The sequence below is a fragment of the Esox lucius genome, chromosome 17 (assembly GCF_011004845.1).
Source record: "Esox lucius isolate fEsoLuc1 chromosome 17, fEsoLuc1.pri, whole genome shotgun sequence".
Taxonomy (NCBI): Eukaryota; Metazoa; Chordata; class Actinopteri; order Esociformes; family Esocidae; genus Esox; species Esox lucius.
The window spans coordinates 11,887,624-11,894,428 of NC_047585.1; positions in this window are offsets into that span (position 1 = coordinate 11,887,624).

Below are 6,805 nucleotides of genomic sequence, written 5' to 3' on the forward strand. Positions count from 1 at the left end.
CTATTTAGCACTCACAGCTTCTATTAAGAATATAGATGGCGGACATGAACTAACAAAGATTTCGGATAAATATTTTGTATAGTGAATAAAAAATATGTAATTATTACACTAGATGAAACTGACCCTGATCTAAAAATTGAATGTTTCAATTATCTTAAAATTCGCAGGAGGGTCAGTTTATAAGGTTATTTTGAATTAGGTATTCATAAATGCAGTCCCATCATGTCCCCTGAGGAGCCACTGCCTTTGATGTACAGCATTTACGAACTTTCTGACGCTTAACTTTCAGATGCTTAACTTTTCATGTAATTTTAAAAAAGTGAGTTCTGTGGAATATTCTTTATAAGAGTAATCAAATTTAATTTGACATGTGCCAGGTGCAATGGGTGGGCCCTTGACACTGAAATGCATACTTACCAACACTTTCCCAACAGTGAAATAGAAGGAAAAAGGTTGAGTAAACAACGAGTAAACACACAAACCGATGTTTTTTCAAAAAAGCTATAATAAATTACATTGGAATAAGGATTAATTGGATACACAGGGATACCTAGCACCATAGATTGTTCATGGTACCAAAAATAGGAGATGTAGATATACAGTAAATTCTAGAAATATTACAAGTAGCATCAACAATCCGGAGGTATTTATGAGAAATAGAAATGACACATTGAAATGACATGTTAAATATTTCATTTTAAATCCCTGAAACTAAATTATTGTTATGAGAGGTTTTGTGTGTATTCACCTTTTGCTACAGTAATAACAATTCTGTCAAGCTTGGCCCAGTTGGAGTGGTTTTGTTTCCCCATGGTTCGGGTTGACAATTTTTAGATATTGCCACAGATTCTCAGTTGGAGTGAGATCAGAAGTATGACACTATAGGGCGTTAAACTTTTTATTCTAAAGCCACTCCAATGTTGTGTGGGTCTTGTGCTTGGAATCAATGTGCTGCTGAAAGGTGAATTTCCATCTAAGCTATAGTTTTTTTTGGAGGGATTTGTGGACTAAATCAGTTTCTCCTGCAGTATTTTCTTGAGTTTTGGTCCATCTTTTCTTCCTTTCAGTTTAACAAAATACGCAGTTACTGCTGATGAGAACCATCTCCACAGCATGATGCTGCCACCACTGTACTTCACTCTAGGGATGGTTTGTCCTGAGGCATGGGCAACGCCACCCAAAGCACAACCCGAGACTCATCTGAGCTGCATCCACTCTCATGCTTTTTGATGAACTCCAGCCTTTAGGATAATACTTTTTAAGTAACCCTTCTATACATGACAGTGTTGACACCACTATGGGATAATAGGTCAGGTGTTTGATTACTTTTGCAAGGCACTGTATTTTAACTGCTATGTGGATATTTATTTAGTAATATAGTTGACAGTTATTTTTGTCATGATTTTTCCTTGTCCTCACAAGGGCCCCCAGGCAGCAATCTGAGGCCCTACAACCTTGTTGAGAATGACCACAAAAATAAAAATGAAGTGCAGCAAAGGACTCCAGTTAAGAACCAGAATAATAGTATTTTATTTTTTAAGAATTACACATACGGAGAACTGTAGTCTCAATCAATCAATCAAATGTATTTATAAAGCCCTTTTTACAACAGCAGTTGTCACAAAGTACTTTTACAGAGACACCCGGCCTAAAACCCCAAGGAGCAAACAACAGTAGTGTTGAATTTCAGTGGCTAGGAAAAACTCCCTAAAAAGGTTGAATTTTAGGAAGAAACCTAGAGAGGACCCAGGCTCAGAGGGGTGACCAGTCCTCTTCTGGCTGTGCCGGGTGAGATATTAAGATTCCAATTGGAATAATTAATACATTTATCTGGGCTAAATCCCGAGTCTATTTAAAATTAGACTAGGTCAGAAGTATGACCAGATGGACAAGGATAGGGACAGCAACGGGCCCCCCAAACCAGGTACTCCGCAGGTGTGGACCAGGACCTCATGTCCTCCTAAAGTATTAAACGGGAGAAGACTGGGAAAATTCAGAAAATGTATTCATCATATCATCAATGATTTATAGTGGAGAAGGAGAACTTTGTGGGGAAGGAGAACTGACCCAATCCCTCAGCACAATAGTATAGCAGCGTAAGACCTAGTCTCCACAGATTTCTATGCTGCTTGTTTCAGACAGGGAGATTTGTTGTTGAAAACACTGCTGCTAATGACAGTGGGGATTCAGGAATAGCTCTGTGGTCTGAGGGGAGCAGTTGTGCCCCAGACAGACAAACGGACACATTGACATTATAATTACTGAGCTGCCTGAGGCAAAGACACCCTGGAGATGTTTGACTACTCTCAGATTTAGGCTCAGAAAATTGTTAGATAAGCACTTACATGGAAGAAAACATTTAGATTCAGATTGCAGTAGCGGCCAACTTGGGCAGACATCCTCAGTCGCAATAGGTTTCCCCACTCAGACCAGAACCCACTAATCCCTATAGAAGAGCTCATCAGGGATCTTCACAATGGCAGAGTTCGGTGTGGGGAGGAAATGATTGAGCTCAGATCTATAATCGGATGTTAACACTGGAAAGAATGGGATGGAAACAATTACAGTGGATACCGGTATCTGTGAAGGAGCTTACTCACAAAGCAACAGCGAAAGTGACCGAATTCCCCATCCCCCATTAACAAAGAAAGTCATAGGGTACCAAACTTGATCTAAATCCATGGAGCTTGCATATACAGTTAGGTCCAGAAATTATTGGACACTGATGCAAGTTTTATTTTGGATGTTTACCAAAATATATTCAAGTTAGTTAAATTATGAATATGGGCTTTAAGTGCCGTCTCCAAGCTTTAGTTTGAGGGTATTCACATCTAAATTGGAGGAAGTACAGCTCCTTAATATGTAAAAGGCCTGGATGTCCATGGAAGACAACAGTGGTAGATGATCATAGGATCCTTTCCCTGGTAAAGAAAAAACCCTTCACAACAAGCAACCAAATAAAGAACACTCCAGGAAGTAGGCATATCCTTATCCAAGTCTACCATAAAGAGATTACTTCACAAGAGCAAATACACCACCACAATGTGCCAACCATTCATAAGCCTCAAGAATGGAAAAGCCAGATTAGACGTTGCCAAAAAACATCTAAAACAGCCAGCCCAGTTCTGGAACAGCAGTCTTTGGACAGATGAAACTAAGATCAACCTGTACCAGAATGATGGGAAGAAAAAAGTATGGAGAAGGCTTGGAAGGCCTTTCATCTGTAAAACACGGAGTCAGTGTGATGGCATGGGCATGCATGGCTTTCAGTGGCACTGGGTCACTATTGTTTATTGATGATGAGACAGAAGACAGAAGCAGCCGGATGAATTCTGAAGCGTATAGGGATATATTGTCTGCTCAGATTCAGTCAAATTCAGTTGATTGTCCATCTGTTAAGCGAAGCGACATCCAATGACCCAAAACATAACAATATAGGAGTTTTTTAAGGCAAAGAAGTGGAATATTCTGCAATGGCCATGTCAATCACCTGATATCAACCCAATCAAGCATGCATTTCAGTTGCTGAAGACAAAACTTAAGGCAGAAAGTCCCACAAACAAACAACAACTGAAGACAGCTGCAGTAAAGGCCTGGAAACGCATCACAAAGGAGGAATCACAAAGGAGGAAACGCAGCATTTGGTGATGTCCATGTAAGTCATTGCCTGCAAAGGATTCTCAACAAAGTTTTAAAAAGGAACATTTTATTTATGATTGTGTTTATTTTGTCCAATTACATTGGAGCCCCTGAAATAAGGGGACTGTGTATGAAAATGGTTGCAATTCCTAAATGTTTCATATGATATTTTTGTTCAACACCTTGAATTAAAGATGAAATTAAAGTCTGCATTTCAATTGCATCTCGGTTGTTTCATTTCAAATCCATTGTGGTGGCGTAAAAAAGGCCAAAATATGAAAATTGTCAGTGTCCAAATATGTCCGGATCTAACTATAAAACAGTTGAGGTTTTTTATTGGGTATTATTTGTTTTAAATCCTGTGTAATGAGGAATGATATACATTTTTCTGGTGTATTTCTATGTTTAACAGTGAATCTAACCATAACCCACATGTCATTTTAACCTATTTTGGCTTGTGTTATTGAGCACTGTGCAAACCAGCAGTAGCAACTAGAGACAGAACAGCAAGCTTTGCAAGATACTTTATTGTGGAACATCAACATCAGATTTTAAATCTGTTACACACATGGCAGAACAAAATAATATGGATTCATTATTTTACCTACAAAATTAGGTAAAATAAAAAGGTATGAACATTTTAAATGACCACTAAAAACAGTAATGTTGTGAGATAATGTACTAGGCCATTGAAGCCAGACTTCCACTGAGTTTAGTAACTTGTATCTCTATTTGCCAATCCTTAAATGTTTTGAAATTAAATCAAAAAATGTATCAAATATATTTTATTTTTCACATTTATTAGAATTCTTTAGTCAACATAAATTCACACCAGAATAATATTTTGCTGTTTTGAGTGTTTAAAAGTTGAACTAAATAAATACTATCTTACTGCCCCAGATATCTGGGATTTAATTCCTCCATCTGCCTGTCCCATTTCTTGGTCTCCTTCTGTTTGTAATCTAAAAGCACTGTAAAAAAAAAAATCCATAGGCCTTTATCAAACAATATTTAGGCTTTAAACTGTGCTGCTTAAGTTGGTGTGGGATGGTTCACTCTGGTCTGTATAGAAAATCACACTCCCTCAGGACAGTGAACGGGACAGCTAGCTTCCAATTGGACCACTATTCATCTCTTCTCCATCCTGTGAAAGAAATGTACAATGAGTACAAAACTGTATGTAATCACTGAAGCCTCCAAACGTAATTTCTCAGCACCCTCTTAATAACACCATTATGCAAATTGAAGAACCACACCAGGTATTTCTGTGTCCTGTTTTGAAAACACTTTCATTGGGTTTACATTAATCTACCCTCCAGATCTCAACCTGCACAGGTAATCCAGAAAGACTTCTTCAATTCAAAGGACATACTTTGTGTAATACTCTGTTAGGACAAGGTTGTAACAGATTGTAAATCTGTGCTCAGAGCAGTCGAAATCCCTTCACCCCGTGAATGTGAGCCTACCATAGCCCATCAGAACCTCAGTAGGTAAAACAGCTTCTGGAAAGTGAGAGAACGCAGAGAGCGGGAGAGGAAATATAGACGATATAGAGGAATTACAGTGAGTATGAAAGAGACGTTAGAGACTTTTTCAGTGTTGATATTTTTATTCTGTTTGATTTATTAAACCCACATCTCACCATGTCTGAGGCCAACACCCCCCGTGGAGTATTTGTTAGTGTGTATTTTCCTAAAACGGTCTCACCAGGAGGTTTTGGGGCATAAAGGTGATTTTTTCTTTACTGGCAGTCAGTTGTAGCTCACATGACGAACCAGTCTCGATAAACAATGGGTCTGCTGCACTGTTAGATGGGGCAACAGCCAACCTGGTCTCTGGGTGTGAATCTGGGACAGCCACATTTGTATTTAGTTATCACACGCTAGAGAAATGTGGAGGGACCACTGGAACACTGGACCTACAATGTCATATAGTGTATATGTACTGGACACAAGGGGAGAATGGTCACTTGGATCTCATAACAAACCTATCAGCCATCATTACTGTTTTCCTAAAATGTTTAATGTAGATTTGCATGTCAGTTTAGCACAGAAATATAGCCTATAATCTACTAGAAAGTATGCAATGTGGAATCTAAACATAGTCATTAGAAATGGACTCTTGCATACTTGACACAGGGAGAGCTGCCAGTTGAATCTTTGGTTTGAATATAAGTTCCACTGGGAAATGCCAGAGGATCTTATGATAAGCGTGGGATTTTTGAGGCTGACAAAAAACAGACACTCCAGATTTCGAACACATTAACAATAAGGTTTCTAGTCACTGACATGAAACCAGGAGGCCAGAGGGAGCATCATGGGAAATATGAGAGGGGCAAATCACAATCTCAAAATGTCATTGCCTAAAAGGGAATATGCTGTGACACTCTCTTACAAAAGGGCATTGCATAAAGGCAATCACACCCTTTTTCTTCTGTACATGACCTTCCTCTGAGAAAGGTATTCATTCCTTTAAACATGCGGTTTTATCATAAGGTGTTAAATGTCATTGTTACACTTTAGATTTTGTTCTTATACCTGTGAACTGAAATTGTTACATAACAGTGATGAAATATTATAAGAAAAATACGGTATTATTCGTATAAATTACTGTTTTGCAAATAGCTTTGGGGCAATCAGGAACCCTGACAACGACAGGAAGTGCACATGTAAAAGACACCAAGAGAAATAAACAAGTTACCCGCCCATTTTTACAAGCTATGATACCTAAAGGCCAATTGTGGGCAAAATACAAAAATAGAAATGGTAAAAAAAAATGTATCAATGTTTATAAACAAACAAAACATTTTGATACCATATTTGGTCACCAATGGTGTTTTTCCTTCAAAATGTGTGTTATCCAATTCCATCCAAAAACTATTCCTGTGAAAATTGTTTAAGAATTCTGGAGGCATGAGTAAGAAGCTGTCAGGTTGATACTGTGGATACTTTAGCAGTTTTTGTGTGTGGGAGTAACTAATCAACATCAATGAAGCACTAAATGCAAACATGTTTGAAAAGTGTCTGTCCTTAAAAAACCTAACCAGGCCTTGACAGCTCTGGTCCACGTCAGCAACATCTGAGCACAGGAACACACAAAACGGTGATGATTCATATGACATGGAGTGATACACTCAAGTGTTCAGAGACAAGAACTGAGAGTGGAA